Raw genomic sequence first — 17,303 nt, 5'->3', positions numbered from 1 at the left:
GAACATATAGTTCTAACACTAATGTAAAAATATGAAAATTCCAGGTCAAACAATACATATATATATCTCAGTTGCTAATTGAGAAAGTACCGAATGATGTCAAAAGTCTCACTCTTTTCTGTCAGATAGCGTATACTCGTTGAAGCATCACCTGCTTTGGCTGATTCACAGTAGTCTGACTTCTAGGTGTACTACCCCTACCTCTACCTTTGCCTCTACTAACTGATGGTGAACTCTTTGGGGTAGAAACTTGGGTTGATCCCTTTGGTGTAGTAAATGATCCGAACGACTGGATTTACACAATCCTTAGCAAAATGACCGCTCTCCACAATTAAAGCATGCTCCTACGGCTCTATAACATACCCCACTATGTGGTTTACCACAAGTTTCACAAAGTCGATCCGACAGCGCATTTGGTTTACGTTGAGTTGGTGATCGGATCGAGGTGGTTTCTGTCCAAAGATCTATCTCTACCGGACTTCTTACTATCTCTGTCGTATCCCCAAAGTTTTTCCTCTTTCCAGAGGGACCACTAGAACTCTGCTCACGACTTTCCCTCTTTTTCTCGCCTTCTCCGATTTCTTTTCTCAAGAGCCGCTTGATTCAATTCTTTCTAATTCTAGTGCTTGAGAAATAAGTTCGGAGAAGTTGTTATGTTTGAATCCGACCACTTGTAACTGATACTAGGCTTCAAGCCGGTTTCAAACCTCTTACATCTCTCCCCGGTAGAAAGTAGACTTCTTGCATAATGGCTTAGGCGGGAGAATTCCCTTTCATACTCACCACCGACCGCCCCTGCTTTGGACTTAGGAATTCTTGCGGTCTACATAAGCATCGTGGACATATTTTTGCCTGAATTCTGAGGAAGTCATTCCATGTTAGCACTGCAGTTCTATCGATGTGGGGATGGTTTTCCACTATCATAAGCATCCCCTGTAGCAAAGATACCGAGTACTCAAATCTAAGCTCCTCTGTGCAATGCGCTTTTTGAATACCCTATCCATCCTCTCTAACCATTGTTCTCGCCTCTAGAGGATATACTCCCCTTGAACTCTGTAGCCCCATACTTCATCAATTTGTCATATTGTCTAGCGTAAGATCGTGGTTGTACCACCGTGTCCGTATTGGGACTTGAGTAGGCACATTACCATCCATTTGTTGGAACATTGCAGCCGTCACGAGAATAGAATCGCATCGCAGTGGTGCTCTTGAACCACCGACATTATGTAGGCATGGGGCATCCCCTTGCACCTCACCTCAATAGATTGATCATTGAACGATCACCCTCTTCCATAGTCAATGCGAGGATTTTAGATCTCTAAACCAATAACACAAGGAGATTTCCTCCCGTTAGTGCATATTTATAATGTAATGTACTGTATGTATCAAACAATGATATTGAGCGGTTGTCTTGTGAAGAAAGAATATTCAAATGACAGTGAAAAGAATTTAAAAACTTTGCTCGATACCACTAAAACATGTCACACCCTACCCCTCTGTAGGCATAACATGATCCGTAGTATACCTAATGAATTACCAACTCCGTCTCGATAATCCATTAAATACACTACAAGGGATTTTAAAAACTTTTCTTACTTCTTTTACGATGGTGAGCACTATTTACAGTGTGAAAGACTTTGGTGAATCAAGTGAAACAACTAACTCATTTGATTTATTTGGAATATCTGCAAAAATTTTGGCAAGGTGCCATTTGTATTTTGGACAAAGCAGTTCTTGAGAAACTCAGAAAAACACTTCAATATATTTTCAAATCTCAACTCCAACATTTTTATCAACACAACACATTTCTCAAGTCAAATCCACAGTGATTTTCAAAGACTAAGATACAAAGATATAACACAATTTTACAAGCCAAATAACTCATAATTATTTTACAACTTTCTTGTACAACTTAAATTTACAATCGCTCAAAACCAAGAACAAAATATACATACAGTGAATATACATTCTGAGACAAAATGCCACATGTGGTATACTCACTATACCCAAAAATCTCTCATGGCGATACTAGCGGCCTATCCTGCTCTCTACTGCGACAATAAAAGCTATCAGAGACAATGTCTCGATGGTGCACAACATTTACCAAATACAAATTTTAAATCACAATTCATAAATCATATCAATAGTGGATACTTAAAACCATAGTTAAATTCAAGACAATAAATGTCAACAAGAATTTAAACTCCATTTGTTAATATCACAATAATTTTCAATAAGTCGATCATGGTTGAATTCAATAGACAGTATATGTCAATAAGAGTTTAAATCAATTTCACAATCTCACAATACATAATAACACAATTCGATCAAATAATCAAGAATACAGCGTTGCCAATCTATAACACAATTTAGGCCATGACACAATTTTACCATAAATGCCGAGTTCTACACCACGACAAGACATGCTCAACCCAAAAATCGAAATCAATGAGGAGGAAGCTAGCTATATAATGAGAACTCATCCATACTCACCTCGGTGGGAAGTCAAAGAGGGAGGAACATAATCATACTCACCCGGACTAATAAGTCAAAGAGGGAGGAATAATCACACTCACCCCATTAATGGAGGAGGAACATATTATCAGTGTCATGCCAATTGTGAGTCAAAACAATTCCAAACATTTTATTCAAATGATCCGTAAGAATCCAATAAATTTCCAAAGTTATAATTTCATTCACAAAATGGCAACACAATTCGTAATTCACTTCAATTTCCACAAAAACCATTTACAGTGCTTTTCAATCAATAAGTATCCATCAAATACCATTCAAACAATTTTCCAGTTTCAAACCATTCACAATGTTTTTCAATCAATAAGTGTCCACCAAACACATTTCCACAATTTAAAACAATGATATGCAAATAGTCAATATTTATTTCCATTGAAAATAATTTAAAAGAAACAGTTGTTGTGCACAAACCTCTGATGACTGTCCCCCTAATCTGGACTCAGTGTTTCCTTCCCTTTTCCTGAGTCTTTGGTAACTGAGAAACACAATTTGAAGTGTTTCAGTACTAATTTAAACTGTCTCTATCGATGGTGTTTGGTAAATAATGCACTGAACTCAATTATTCACTTAATCACCTAATATACCGACCCTCGTTGCATTTTAGGTAAATTAGGTTTTAGTGTCGTTAATATGTCACATTTGATAGGGTTTTAGGTTTGGTACGTTTTACCAAAGTCATTTCCTTGCTTAGTGCATTTTAATGCAAATTGCTGGATTCCGGGACACTGGTTTGACCTAACCGGACGATCTAGTTCCCTCGGTTTTCGGGTCTCGGTCGAAACTACAAATTTGTAGATCTAGGTCTTATTGCACGCGGTGCAAAATTTCAGGTCAATCCGAGTTAAGTAGACCAAGTTATGGTCATTACACTATTGCTGGTCAAGTGGTACCATTTTTGGTCAATTTTAGGTCAAATTGGTCAATTCTGGTTCGGCTAGTTTTTGGACCCGAACTTGTGCAAGTTGTTTGACTTGCTTATGGTCATTTCTGGGCTTTGGTGTCTTCATAAGACTTGTAGGTATGGGTCTTAAATATTCTTGGTCAAAATTTCAGGTCAATTGGACCTGGTTTGAGTGAGTTATGGCCTAAACACTCACTGCTGCCCAATTGGTCATTTTTCAGGTCCTAATTGCACCTAATCCGAATTGGTCATTTTTTTAGGTCACCTTGCAAGCAGAATTTTGGCATGGTTTCTCAATGGAAGTTGGCACATTTTGTGCCTAGTTTCACCTCAAATTGGTCTCATACCAATTGAGGTTACACATTCAAGGTTATAGGCTAAAATATACACTGCCCTCAATATGCATTTCACACCCCAACTTCAAACACATACTCACCTTGCAAGGTTTACTTCCATACCCTACCAAACTGTTTTGGCACATTACCAAAAGCATTTTCTACATTACATTAGCATTATTTTGGGCAGATTCCAATCACCTTCAACACACCAAATATCATTCACAATTACAATTTCTAAATACCATTACAACCACACCTAAACATTACAAACTTTACATACACTTTACAACATTCATTCACATACATATCATCAATCCTTCTAGGTCAATATTCTGCCCACTCTTCCTTCAATATACACCATCACTCAAGTGTCCACAAGCTGCCACAAACCATTCTTCAACATCCCATTGCCGTACCAATATACAATTTCCTATCCAAGTGCATAAATCACTATATAAACATGAAGTAAATCACTAGGTTACTAAATCACCATGATCAACATTATTTCTCATCAATTATGTGCATATTAAATCATAAAAAACGTGACCCCATGGCTGTCCAAAATGGAAACAATAATAACCCTTCAAACTCAAAATTTTCCTCCACCAAACTAACACCCATAACATAAACATAAACTTTAACAAAGAACTTCTCAAAAATGCAAACTTACCTTTAATTGTAAATTGCTAAACCTTCACCAAACTTCTCAAAATTGGTATCAATATCTTCCTTGTGGTGTTTAGACCATTTTTCATGAAAGAACCTAAGTGAATGGAGTTGAAATGGAGAGAGGAAATCAAGCTCAAAGAAAACGTTCATGGAGATTTCAAGGATTCTTCAATTCGGCCATTTGAGAGGATTTGAGGGAGATGGAATTTCAGATGGCATTTTTGAGTTACACCTGCCCCATTACATGTTTAATTTATTCATTAGTGGACCACTCACCCATTTAACAATATAATAAGCCAAATTCCCATTTATTCCACATTTAACCCATTATTTCCACTATTTATTTTAGGTACCACCAATTTAATTTTTCATTTTATTTTCTAAGTGTAATACTATTTATTTTTAATGGACATTTAGGTCAAAAGATACTTCGGGATGTCAAATGACCATAATGCCCCTGTTCGGTTGCATTCGATTTTTCTAAAACCGTATTTTATGCTTTTCGATTTCTCACTTTTCTTTGTACTAATTATTTAATTTTTCTTTAATCTTTCTAATGAGATTTATACTTCAATAAGGTTCTATTTATGTCCTAAAATGTTTTCCAAGGTTCCATGATCCGGGGCTAGTCAACGGTCCACGCCGTGACTTCCTGATCACCCATCGCTAGGTTTTTCGGCTCGCTTAACTTGGTTACATTTCTTTGCTATGATTTTTTCCTTTGTTTTTCTTGTATTTCCTTTTCTTGTATTTCATTATTTTATGTCTCCTCACCCATTTTGAAGTACGGTTCTTGGCATCCTAGCTGTCCGGACAACACTAGTCACCGGAGCAGCAGAACGCACTACCGAACTTAGGGGTGTTACAGAAACTCTCAAATTAAATAAACTTTAGTCCAAGGTAATTCGCATTCCAATGCATTGATTCGATCATAGACAAAAGAAATATAATTATCTCTTATTGAATATTTAACATAGATTTACCAAACAGCGAGGTAAACCCCTGACTTTCCTAGACTCATCAATTCGAACCCAGCACTTTTGTTGACTCTAATTATTAATTGAATTGGTATTAAGCAATCCTCATCAAATTAATAACTGCTTTAAGAATATGAAGTAGTTAAGCTGAACAACAATTTATGAAGCATAAATCATTTAATTCACCCTATTGTTTCCTTAGGTTATTATCGAAAACTGGGATCATAATCAATAAAACTTAATTGCTACTCATGTTCAATCTTACACAATAATTACGGATTATGAAGATGAACTAGTAATTGACCACATCAAACAATTAACTAATAGGCCTTTTTAGCAAATCATTCAATAGATCAAAGACAATGAAATAAAAAAACAATAGATATTCAAAAAGATATAAATTAAATTAAGAACCTGGTCTCACAAATCATGCAAAAGAACTTGAATCCCTTGAACAAAATTAAAAACTTAGCCACTCATGTTCATGGCTTACAGAAAAATAAAGAAAAATAAAGAAGAAATCTAAAAAGAGAATGGAGAACGAAGGTCTTCCATGGAGAACGAAGGTCTGAATTGGATGTGTTTTAGCTGCTGCCCAAAGACATATTTATAATAAAAAACCTAATCCCAAAGATAGGAACCAAACTATAAAAAGTTTTAAAATTCAAAAGACAGATTTTCAGCCTGCATTCATGTCTTTGAAATCAAGGCTGATTTTCAGTGACTTCCTTTCCTAATCTGTCTCTGCCCTCTTCAGGAAAGTTGCAGCCCTATTTCTTAGCTTTCTAACGGGTACTCATTTGCCCAAGTTTGAGGTCTACAACCCAAGTTATGCCCCAAAAATCGGGACTAGTTTAGACAGACGGTCCAGCCCATAGTGATAATTTCATTGCCGTTTTTCACTATTAAAATGGCCTCATCTTGCGTCCAGCCCTTCATAGAAGTTGTAGAGGTGGCTCTTAAGGTTCAATTGGGCTTGAGATTGCTTCGTTTGGACATCTGGAACTCTAGATACAAAATAAACGCTGAAACTGGTCGTGACACATCAAGTCTAGGCTTTTGCAATAGATCCATAGCTCATTTTGTCAACATTGGAGACTGATTTGGGCTTTGGTCCCTCTTTATCATTTGAAGTGCTCTATCTTAGCTTTTCAATGGATTAAAAAATACTCAATTTGGAGACCCACAACTTTAGAAATACCTGAAAAATACAGCAAAGGTCAAATGCTGAAAATTTCTCCATTTAACACAATTATTCCAACAACTATCTAAACATATGCCTAAATGATAAATATACTTATCCAACTGAATTAAACATAAAAACACACTAAAAACACTAAATGTGATGGGAGTAAAATTAATAAATTATGCACTTATCAAATTCTCTCACACTTATTCCATGCTTGTCCTCAAGCACGACTTAAATTCTCAATCAACTCCACTTAGAAGTTCCTTAACTTCACCCTTTCACAATATTCTCTAATAAAAGATTAAAAGTTTAGAAGAAGAGGCAAGTAAGGTAATAACCATCACAACAAATTCCATCAACACCATACCAATATATCAACAATTTTTCTAACATAAAACAAAAGGCTTGAAATCAATTAAACTCACACAATTAAAGTTCCATAAAATTTTAAACCAAAACAGAAGGCCAATTTATCAAGGCACAACAATTATAGTTCTTTGCAAATCTTAGGGGAGATTTTTTTAATTATTATTATTTTTATTTTGAAATTGGTACTTCTGTCTTGTCACAGTTACTACATATTTTTTTTGCAACTATTACCTTCAGAAAAGTACCTTGCTCATATCCTAGCAAGCTTTTGGCTTGAGAATCGACATGGGGTTCATGAAGACCCTTGGTTACTTTGCTTAACTAAAATAGCAGAACAATTTTCAAGTTCAACATTTTATTTCCCCCAATTTATGCATCTACATATTATAAAGTGCCTTGATAGATTAAAGAAAGTTCTGAAATATGCATGACATTTGTTTAAAGCACACATAACTAATCATTTCACCATTAAATCAAGCCTAAATGATTTATGCAGAGAAAAAAATTGCTCTATGGTATGGAGAAGAAGGAAAATCCATCATTAAAGTTACTATTACCTTGCCTAAAATCTCAAAAATTCAATCTAAAATAAAAAAGTCATTTCAAGGACAAAGCACTTTTCTCCGAGAGTTAATATAGAATCATGAATCAAACTTATGAGAACAAATTTTATTTTATTTTATTATTATCATTATTATTATATATTTTTTTTAATATTCAAAAAGATTGCAGCAACAAATTTCTCCTCCCCCATACTTAAAACTTACAACGTCCCCAATGTAAAGCCCAAGTGCAAAAGAAAAGGAAAAAAAAATTGCTAGAAAATAAAATAAGATAAAGGAAAGAAAGCAAATCTGATTGTGGCTAACAAGCCACCCATAGGTTGCCTCCCAAGAAACGCTTTTGTTTATTGTCGTTAACTCGACATGGCAAAGCTCCTTAATCCATTAAATGCTCTTGAAACCCCTCATAAAATGGCTTGAGTTCATGACCGTTGACCTTGACCACTTTGTTAGTTCCTAAACTTTGAATTTTAACTACACCATAAGGAAACACATTAGTAACAACAAAGGGTCCAATCCAATGAGAACGCAACTTACCAGGCATCAGCTTCAATATGGAATTATACAATAAAACTTTTTGCCCAATCACAAACTGCTTCCTTATTTTTTCATGGAATGCCTTTGTCTTTTCTTTATAGATCCTAGAATTTTCAATAGCCTTAAGGCGAATTTCCTCTAATTCATGCAAATGTGATTTTATTTCTAACTTATCCTCCATGCTTAACTCAAAAACATCCTGCACAAATGTATCAACAACATCAATAGAAAAGACAGAATGATCATCAGCAGGATACTTCATGGAATCAAAGATATTAAATTTGATAGTCTCTCCATCAAACTCCATAGTTAAGGTACCATCATCCATATCAATTTTTATCTTGGCAGTTTTTAAGAAAGGTCTTCCAAACAAAATCAAAGTTGACTTTAATGAGAGAGCACTATCATCCTCCATATCCAGAATGTAAAAATCTGCTGGAAAAATTAATCATCCAACCTGCACCAACAGATCATCAACTACTCCCAATGGGTAAGCATTAGAACGATCAGCTAACTGAATAATAACACTAGTTTTTTTCAAAGGCCCAAATTTAAAGTTTGAAAAACTAAATTTGACATAATATTAATAGATGCTCCTAAATCTACCATTGCACTTTAAAATTTAGAATCACCCATTCTGTAGGGAATAGAAAACGAACCTGGATCCTTACACTTAGGGGGTAATTTTTGCTGAATTAATGCCGACACATTTTCCCCCACACTGATCTTCTCATTATTCCTCAACTTGCGCTTTGTAGTGCATAATTCTTTAAGGAATTTAGCATACCTAAAAACTTGTTTGATTGCATCCAGTAAAGGTATATTGACCTCTACCTTCCCGAAAGTCTCCAAAATTTCTTTCTCTTGTTTTTCTTTCTTATTTTTAGCCAACCTGCATGGGAATGGAGGAAGAACAGAATTATTAACCTTATTCAGTTTAGGTTCAATATGTAATACCCCTATGTTCGGTAGTGCGTTCTACTGTTCCGGTGACCAGTGTCTGTCCGGACAGCTAGGATGCCTAGAACTACATTTAAATGTTAGTGGGGAGACATAAAATAATGAAATACAAGAAAGGAAAATACAAGAAAAATAAAGGAAAAATAATAGCAATGAAATGTAATCAAGTTAAACGAGCCGAGAACCATAGCGATGGGTGACCGCATTGGAAAGTTACGGCGTGGACCGTTGACTAGCCCTGGTCTACGGGGAACCCTGAAAAATATTTTTAAGACTTAAATGAACATCTATTGAAGTATAAATGTCATTAGAAATATCAAAAAAAAAATTAAATAATTAGTACAAAGAAAAACGAGAAATCTAGAAAATGACGAAACTCGGTGTTACCGAAAAATCAGGAATGCAACCCGAACAGGGGCATTGTGGTCATTTGACACCCCGAGTTTTCTTTTGACCTAAATTTCCATTAAAAATAAATGATATTACACTTTAGAAATGTCATGAAAAATTAAATTGTGACACATTATAAGAATAGTGAAAGAAATGGGGGATAAAAACTAAATTATGAAACTTTAACTAAACAAATATTAAACCTTTACCTTAGTGCTCCACTAACTCCACTTAAGTGGACATTTAATCAACATATGGACAGAAGATAACTTCATCTTCAACCTTGGGAGAATTCAACCGAAACCTTTGGGAGAGAAAACTCCATGGCCGCACCTTGAAGTCCACCATGGAACCGTAATCCAAGCCTCCAATGGTTAAGGTTTCTTCACTAAACCTTGTCCACACACCTTGGGTAGCATACTAGGAGCAAGAAAGTTAAGTTTTGGTGAGGTTTTGAAGAACTTCAAAAGCGGTAAGTGTGTATTTTCAATTATTGTTTCATTAAAAGTGTAACCAAGGTTGTGGGTAGTTGATTTATGGTAGAATTTTTGAAGTTTGATGAATTAGTGGAAATGTACATTTTTGCAGCCATGGAACTTCACTATGAACAGTTTTTTCTTGCATGTAAATAGTGGTTTGAATGATGATTTAAATGTTTGATTGTATTGTAGTTGAATTCCATGAGCAAGGTTTGATTTGTAAGCTTGAAAATTGCAAATGGAGGTTGATGGGTATGTGTAAACTTGTGGCAGCCTCATGAAGAAGAATGAAGTTTTTGAGTTCATGAAATATTGTTGAATTATGTTGTCATTGATGGCAGCATGTGTATATAAATAATTGTTTGAATTTGGACATGGAAATGAGGTATGTTCATGTGGTTGAATTGTTGTAAATGGGACTTTGGAAAATTCTGTATTATAGTGTGTATGTTGAGAGTGGTTACAAGCTACCAAAATGACCAAAAATGTGAAGTAAAATGTGTTAATGGTATGGTACAACCAGAATTGGCATAGTAGAGTTAACTCGGTAAGTGTTGAATGGGTAATTAGTAAAGGATGAACAATGTGCAATAGAGCAGTGTATGTTTTTGGCTTAGAACCTTAAGTGTGTGACTCCAATTGGTATGAAACCAAATGGAGGTGAAACTAGGAACAAAATGTGCCAACTTTCATGAAGGAAGCTTACCTAAATTCTACCTAGAAGGTGACTTGAAAAATAACCAAATCCGGATTAGTGATTTAAAAGCCTGAAAATTGACCATTTGGGCAATACTTAGTGTTTTGGCCATAACTCACTCAAAACAGGTCCAATTGACCTAAAATTTTTACCATGAATAGTTTAGACATATATCTACAATTCTTATGAAGACACCAACACCCAGAAATGACCATAAGCAAGTCAAATAGCTTTCACAAATTCGGGTACCAAAACTGGCCGAACCAAAAGTGACCTAAAAATGACCTAAGCTTACCATTTTAGTGCATTCTGTCCAGCATTGGTAAATTGACCAGATCTTGGTCTACACAATTCATAATGACCTGAAATTTTGCCCCGCGAGCAATAAGACATAGACCTACAAGTTTGTAGTTTGGACCGAAGCCTGAAAACTGAGGGAACTAGGTCGTTCGGCTAGGTCAAAATAGTACACCGAAATCTGGTAAATTGCAATAAAATGCAATACACTTGAAAATGAATTTGGTAACTTATACCAACACTAAAGGGGCTATAAAATGTGACATATTGGTAACATTAAACCTAATTCACCTAGAATGCATCAAGGGTCAACATCTTAGATTGACTAAGGAAATAATAGAATTCAATGAATTAATTATTAAGCCTTATTGTTAGAGACGGTTTAAATGAGTACTGAAACACTTCAAATTGTGTGTTTCAGTTGATAAGGATATTGAGAAGCATAAAGAACATTGAGTCAAGGCCTAGGAGCGACTCAAATCAGGTTTGTGCACAACTAGTTTTTAACTGATTTTGTTTTGAATATTTTATATGATTAAATGACATATTTTTCTTATGTATTATATTTAATAAGCATTGGATTTAATTTAATGATTATTGAAATTGTTATAGTATGTATGAATTTAGCTTTGTGAAATGGTATTTCCACAAGTATTAAGCATTGTTGTGAATTGAATAAATTATGTTTTAGAAAATTGTGATAGAACATGTTTTGAATTGTGATGGGTAATTTGCATGGAAAAATGCAAATTTATGATTTGAATTGTGATGAGCATAAAAATTATTAGATATTGGAATTGACTTTGAATCGAATTGTATTGTGATATATGCTCACTAAAAGGATTGTAATATTGTTTTATATCTCACTATAGATGCTTGACTAGGTTATTACCCGTCTCTCTCATTTGTTGAGAAGACAATGGAGTTAGTTATGTTTTGATTACCATGGTACGTGCACAGGCTTTGATTCTCCTTTTATTAGAGGTTAGATCTAAGTTTTATGTTATGGCCCTTTCGGAAGATTCATTATTGTGATGTGTACTGTGCACAATGATTCGACCTCCCCGACCATAGGGAGTTAGAATCTGATTCGACCTCCCCGACCATAGGGAGTTAGAATCACCTCGAAGATGGCCCTTTTGGATTAGTCTTGCATAGTTAGTGAGATAAAGAATGGTTTTTGAGATAAAGAATAGTTTTTGAGATAAAGAATGCTTTTTGAGATAAAGAATGACTTTTGAGATAAAGAATGGTTTTTGAGAAAAAGAATGGTTTTGAATAGTAAAGAATTGTGATTTTAATTATGACTTATGTATAAATGATTTTGTTGGAATTACCTTAAATGGTTAGTTATGATTTGATAAATTGAACTTCGTGATCAAAGTCATTTTATACAAATGATTCATATTATTGGCAACAAATATTTTCAGTTTTTGAATTTGGTGAGCATCCAGATTTTCAAATTATTTACTGTAATTTTGTTAAGGTATATTGTACTATGTTCTAAATTATAGTTGTGTACCACTGAGTTCACCACTCAGTGATAGTGTTGTATGCTGTCACAGGTGAAAAGAGCATAGAGCAATTGAGTAAGCTTCTTTGAAGACACATTCAGATCAGCTCCAGGTATATCATAGGTATACCCATGTACACAGGTTTTGATGTATGCATGTAATAATATGTATGTAAATTATTTGAGCAGTTATATAAAAACTCTTGTAAAATATTTTGATATGTAATTAAATGTAAATTATTGTAAATATAAATTTGAGATTTCATTTACTTGAATAGTTTTGTAATATAAATTTTGAGTCTTGTAATCAATGAAATGTTTCTTTATGATGAGATTAGTTTGAAAATGAATTGATTATTTATTGAGATTTGAATTGTGAATTGAAATGAAGTTATTGGAGTTGTATTTGAGAAAACATATTGGGAGCATTTTCTTTTGCAGGATTGAAGAACTGTTTTCTCAAAATACAGTTGGCACTTTGACGAAATTTTGAAAAATTTTATAACACTAGATTTTAATCGATGTTTTAAATTTCACGAAATTATTTTAAAATCCCTTGTAGTATATCTAATGGGTTATCGGTAGGCGAAGTACAGTAATTCATTAGGTGTACTATGGGATCATGTTACATCTTATGGGGGAGTAGGGTGTTACACAATATTTACCTCAACTTCAGATTCTTTTGGCTCTTTTGCTCCTTGCTTTTTCTTTTTCAGTGCCTCATGTGGAGTCTGGTTATCAACTTCTTTCCCACTCCGCAATAGTATAGCACTCGCATTTTCTCTGGGGTTCATGACTGTTTATGATGGAAGCTTTCCAGAACCTTGAGCTTCCAGCTTACTCACAGATGAGGCTAACTGACCAATCTGTGTCTCTATGTTTTGAATGCCATTTCTGGTCTCCTATTGAAACTATTGTGTATTGTTAACCAAAGCCTTAACAATTTCATCGAGTGACATACCTTGATTTGAAGGAGGTGGAGGTGGTTGATTCATTTGTGGTCTCTGTTGATGGTATCGGTTTTGCACCGATTGATTCCCATAACTCAGATTGGGACTATCTCACCATCCTGGATTATAAGTATTAGAAAAGGGATCATACCTGCGTTGTGGCTGTCCATAATCTCCTACTGCATTAGCATGTTGCATTGATTCATCCTCTTGTAACGCAGGACACATGTCAGTAGCATGACCCGAACTCGAACAAATTCCACATACCTTAACAGTTTGCATGTTCCCTACAGCCAACTGCCTCACCAAAGAAGTTAAATCAGAAATTTGTTTCTCAAGATTAGATGTACTTGCCTCATTAACCTTCATAGGTGTGTGATCCATTCTCATTCCAAACTGCTGAGAATTTGCTGCCATGTTAGCAATCAACCTCCTTGCCTCTTCTGGTGTCTTATCAACCAAAACTCCTCCAGTAGCAGCATCTATCATACTACGGTCCATTGGTAGAAGTCCCTCATAGAAATATTGAATCAAAAGCTGCTCACTTATTTGATGATGGGGATAGCTTACATACAGTTTCTTAAATCGTTCCCATTACTAATACAAGCTCTCTCCATTGTACTGCCGGATGCCACAAATTTCTTTTCTTATATTGGCAGCACGGGAAGCAGGAAAATACTTCTCAAAAAATATCTGCTTCATCTCATTCCATGAGTTGACAGATCCGAAAGGAAGGTAATACAACCAATCCTTAGTTACACCTTCCAGTGAGAAAGGGAAAGCTCGGAGCTTGATTTGATTCTCTAAAACTCCTTGAGGTTTCATGCTGGAACACACAACATGAAATTCCTTTAAATGCTTATGTGGATCCTCACCTGTAAGACCATGAAATTTAGGCAACAAATGGATTAACCCAGATTTTAACTCAAAAGCAACATTTAATGCAGGGTATTGAATATACAAAGGCTGTTGGTTTAGATCAGGAGTAGCCAACTCTTTTAAAGTTCTAGCAGCCATGGTTTCATTTTCAAAATTTGAATCTGAATCCTAATCCGAACTTAATTCCCATGGAGATTGGACTCCTTTAGATGTGCTCGGAATCTGCTTAGCCTGCTTAGCCAATTTTCTCAAATCTTTAGCTGTTTTTTCTACTTCTGGATCAAAGATCAACTCACCAGATTGAGAAGTTCTTGTCATAAATAAAAAGAAATCAAAGTAAAAATAGAAAAATGCTGGTGGGTGTCGAATCCACTAGAAATTAAATTAACTGAAATCAAACAATTATGAAATATTTTTTGCAGTAAATGGTAAATCTAGGTCGAACCCTAGAGACTGAATTATTAAATTTTGTGCACTTGTGTAATGGTAAACGGAAGAGACAAAGATTTTGGGGGGGGGGGGGGGGTTTGTAACACAAAATCCAAAGAAATCAGAAATTCAAGAACTAAATTTGAAAATATCAATTTAAACAAACTTCAGTCCAAGGCAATTCTCATTCCAATGCATTAATTTGATCATAGACAAAAGAAATACAATTATCTCTTATTGAATACTTAACGTTGATTCACCAAACAGTGAGGTAAACCCCTGACTTCCCTATACTTATCAATTCGAGCCCAACACTCTTGTTGACTTAAATTATTAACTGAATTTGTATTAAACAATCCTCATCAAATTAATAACTGTTTTAAGAATAGGAAGTAGTTAAGCTGAACAACAATTTATGAAGCACAAATAATTTAATTTCACCCTATTGTTTCCTTATGTTATTATCGAAAACTAGGATCATAATCAATAAAACCTAATTGCTACTCATGTTCAATCTTACATAATAATTACGGATTATGAAGATGAACTAGTAATTGATCTCATTAAACAATTAGCTAATAGGCCTTTTTAGCAAATCATTCAATAGATCAAAGACAATGAAATCAGAAAACAATAGATATTTAAAAAGACATAAATTAAATTAGGAACCTAGTCTCACAAATCAAGCAAAAGAACTTGAATCCCTTGAACTGAATTAAAAAGTTAGCCACTCATGTTCATGGCTTACAGAAAAATAAAGAAAAGAAATCTAAAACGTGAATGGAGAATGAAAGTCTTTCAGATGTCGAGAGAGGTTCTGAATTTCGGATCCCCTTTATGCGGCTACTATCTCTTCTATTTATAATAAATGGTATAGGGTTAGGTTTTTAGAGTCTCTGTCAAAAATTGCAACTGGAGCAAAATCAGGAATCTGACTATCGACGGATACACGGCCCGTGTATCACTACATGGCCCAGGGCCGTGTAACTTACTGGAGCTGAGTGGGTCTGTCTCGCATTGGCATAGAAAGTTACACGGGTCTCCAGGATTTACACGGGTCAAATTACACGGCCCGTGTACTTTGTTTCTTCCTCGGTTCTCTGGATTCCTTCTGGCAGAATGTTACATGGGTCTCTGGTTGTGCTTACACTACCCGTGTACTTTGTATCAATAATGCTTCTCAATCCTTCGGCCTTTCCAAGCTTCCTTCCACATTATATTGCTCCGGAACTTCACCAAAACCCTGAAAAATACAGCAAGAGTCAAATTTCTTCATTTAACACAATTATTTCAACAACTCTTTAAACATATGCCTAATAGATAAAACATAAAAACACATTAAAAACACTAAATGTGATGGGAGTAAAATTAATAAATTATGCACTTATCAAATTTTCCCACACTTAGTCCATTATTGTCCTCAAGCATGGCTTAAATTCCCAATCAACTCCACTTAGAAGTTCCTTAACTTCACCCTATCACAATATTCTCTAACAAAAGATTAAAAGTTTGAAAGAAGAGGCAAGTAAGGTAATAACCATCACAACAAATTCCATCAACACCATACCAATATATCAACAATTTCCCAACACAAAACAAAAGGCTTGAAATCAATTAAGCTCACACAATTAAAGTTCCATAAAATTTTAAGTCAATACACATACCAAAACACAAGGCTAATTTATCAAGGCACAACAATTATAGCTCTTTGTAAATCTTAGGGGAGATATAAATGCCCTTTTTTATATATATATATATATTTGAAATTGGCACTTCTCTCTTGTCACAATTATTTTTTTTTTTTATTTCAACCATCACCTTCAGAAAAGTAACTTGCTCATATCCTAGCTAGCTTTTGGCATGAGAATCAACATGGGGTTCATGAAGACCCCTGGTTAGTTTGCTTAACTAAAATAGAGGAGCAATTTTCAAGTTCAACATTTTATTTCCCTCGATTTATGTATCTACATATTATAATGTGTCCTGATAGATTAAACAAAGTTATGAAATATGCATGATACTAGTTTAAAGCACACATAACTAATCATTTCACCATTAAATCAAGCCTAAATGATTTATGCAGGAAAAAATTTCTCTACGGTATGGAGAAGAGGGAAAATCCATCGTTAAAGTTACTATTACCTTGCCTAAAATCTCAAAAATTCAATCTAAAATAGAAAAGTCATTTCAAGGACAAAGCACTTCTCTCCGAGAGTTAATATAGAATCATCAATCAAGCTTATGAGAACAAATTTATTTATTTAATTTTTTTTTAAATTAAAGCAACAAGTTTCTCCTCCCCCACACTTAAAACTTACATTGTCCCCAATGTAAAGCCCAAATGCAAAAGAACTAAAAAAAAAAGTTAGAAACTAAAATAAAATAAGGGAAAGAAAACAAATCTGATTGTGGCTAACAAGCCACCCATGGGTTGCCTCCCAAGTAGCGCCTTTGTTTAATGTCATTAGCTCGACATAGCTAAGCTCCTTAATCCACTGAATGCTCCTGAAACCCCTCATAAAATGACTTGAGTTCATTACCATTGACCTTGAACACTTTGTTAGTTCCTAAACTTTGAATTTCAACTGCACCATAAGGAAACACATTAGTAACAATAAAGGGTCCATTCTAATG

The 17,303-nt window shown here is 34.8% G+C and overlaps 1 non-coding gene across 1 annotated transcript; it reads left to right on the top strand.

Annotated features, from left to right (window-relative positions):
* Nucleotides 1–13,908: 13,908 nt before the first annotated feature.
* Nucleotides 13,909–14,015, top strand: LOC131178122 (small nucleolar RNA R71). The gene has a single exon (XR_009147255.1). It is a non-coding gene; the product is annotated as a small nucleolar RNA R71 (small nucleolar RNA).
* The last annotated feature ends 3,288 nt before the right edge of the window (nt 14,016–17,303 follow it).

Source organism: Hevea brasiliensis, chromosome 2, assembly GCF_030052815.1.
Source record: "Hevea brasiliensis isolate MT/VB/25A 57/8 chromosome 2, ASM3005281v1, whole genome shotgun sequence".
Taxonomy (NCBI): Eukaryota; Viridiplantae; Streptophyta; class Magnoliopsida; order Malpighiales; family Euphorbiaceae; genus Hevea; species Hevea brasiliensis.
The sequence above is the reverse complement of the archived record's forward strand: the minus strand, read 5'-3'. Positions and strand labels throughout refer to the sequence as shown.